The sequence below is a fragment of the Sinocyclocheilus rhinocerous genome, unplaced genomic scaffold (assembly GCF_001515625.1).
Source record: "Sinocyclocheilus rhinocerous isolate Xijiao unplaced genomic scaffold, SAMN03320098_v1.1 scaffold688, whole genome shotgun sequence".
NCBI classification, from domain to species: Eukaryota; Metazoa; Chordata; class Actinopteri; order Cypriniformes; family Cyprinidae; genus Sinocyclocheilus; species Sinocyclocheilus rhinocerous.
This window is the reverse complement of record NW_015651641.1, coordinates 1,108,378-1,110,389: the sequence shown is the minus strand read 5'-3', so window position 1 is coordinate 1,110,389 and position 2,012 is coordinate 1,108,378. Positions and strand designations below refer to the sequence as shown.

The window sequence follows — 2,012 nt, the reverse complement described above, 5'->3', positions numbered from 1 at the left end:
ACTGTTTGCTGGCTAATGTTCTGCGCTGTTATGTCAAGCCTCTCTGGAATAAAAAGCTTTTGTGGAAACAGGTAGGATGAGTGGCAATGATGCACACCTCCGTGTTTTTATTTATTCTACACGTCCGTTTCGTTATTCAGTAAATTTGTCGTTTTAAGCGGAAGATATAAAACAATATATGCAGATTTGGATTTGTGGCTAGCATGCTACAGTGGGTTAGCCCGTTAAAGGCCGTGTGCTGATCTCTGCTTCACTGCATGACACAAAACCTGCAAAGATCTGCCATCTGCACAGCACACATGCCCATCTTTGTGACAGATTCGGTTTTAAACAAAGAAAAATAGAAAAAAATAAAGGACGTTGTTTGTGTGTTACTGTCTAAGCCATATATAAGATATAATTAGAGGATTTGTTCGCCTCTCATAGTAGGAATGCATCATCTGCAATAGATGCAAACATAGCTGCATTACTAAGTTTTATCGCATGTGTAATGGTTCTGAATCTTGTTGGATTTGTTTTGATGATCATGTGTTTGAATAGCTAGTGATTGTGACTCGAATCATTTAAATCCGTCAAAAACATTTTTTACTGTTCAGTGACTCTTTCTGCAATTTACATTGTTATGCCAATAGGATGCATTCAAGTGATTCCTTCGTTCATGACTGAAACAAGTGTAATAATTTTCCTTTATTATGACAACAAAGCCTGTTGTTGTTTCTCCAACTACCTGTCATGAATAAGAGTCTCAATAAGTACTTGTTCAGTGCTCTTTCAGACTCAAAATGACCTGTTTAGTGAAGGGGGAGTGTTCATTTAGTAAGTCAACCAATAAAATGCCCAGTCAATACCTGTGGTCGAATGCTATTGGCTCGTGGTATAGCCATTCTTTAAAGGTGTGGTCACATTCGGTCAAAAAAGCGGTCCATTTTCTATAGTCAATAGTGTAGCGAGGTGTGAAGCTCAGCTCACACAGAAGTCACTGTCAAACCAAGCAGCTCTCAGTTGGTCAGCGCATCTTGAACGTTAGTGAAATCTGCATGGTGAAATTTTTCACTCTCGTGCATGGGTTCCTATTGAAACAAATTGAAATGAGCAACGGTAAAAGTAACTGCACCTCAAGGCTGTAAAGTTGGTATTCACTTCAAACGGGAAAGACGAGTCAGTGCAGTGAGAACGATTCATTGATTCAAAATTTTAGCTCAGATTCACTGATTTGCTTACAAACAAAACACTAAGATCACTAATTGTAGCACAACCTTATGCCTTCACCCAGAGGCGGATATACTGTTACTTACTGCAGTGAGTTCAGCTCTCAAAAAAAAAATGCATACATGTTGCAAACATGATTTCAGATTGCATAACAGTTGCCTTAGCCACACCTTAAGATTAAAACCCAGACTGGTAACTTTTTTTTTTCCTGACAGGTGAAGTAACATATTTGTTTCAATAATTACTCAACATAGTTTCAGCCATTCATTTTAAAGTGAGCAACGCAAAAAAACGTAGCCCGAGAGCAGTTTGAATAGACCAAAGATGAAATGGTGCAGAGGTTTGTATTATATTTATTTTTATTGATAAATATTCTAAAAATGTGTTTGTTATAACTATTAATAATTCAATTTTTTTATTATTTATAATTTTCTATTTAATATATAATTATATAATGGTAAACCACAAGTCTGTGTGTGTGCATGTACACACACACACACACACACACACATCATTAAGAATTTTTTTAATATGTCAAGACATATTTGATAAAAAATAGGTAAATACAGTAATATTGTGGAATATTACTACAATTTAAAATAACTGTATTAAAAATAACTTTATTTTAATATATTATAAAATGTAATTTATTTCTGTGATGCAAAGCTGAATTTTCAGCATTATTATTCCAGTCTTCAAATTTTCCTATCAATGATGAAAACAGTTTTTGCTGCTTTAATTATTGTGAAAACCATGATACGTTACCATTTAAAAGTATGTGGGAAGTAAAAAAAAAAAAAAAA

The 2,012-nt window shown here is 34.5% G+C and overlaps 1 protein-coding gene across 2 annotated transcripts in view; it reads left to right on the top strand.

The window, feature by feature from the left end:
* Positions 1 to 2,012, top strand: part of LOC107713323 (rab GTPase-activating protein 1-like) — a 104,521-nt gene continuing 102,509 nt past the window's right edge. For both annotated transcript variants that reach the window (XM_016518796.1, XM_016518795.1), the window contains exon 1: positions 1 to 71. The gene's annotated coding sequence lies outside the window, so the exon portion shown is untranslated. The remainder of the gene's footprint in view (positions 72 to 2,012) is intronic.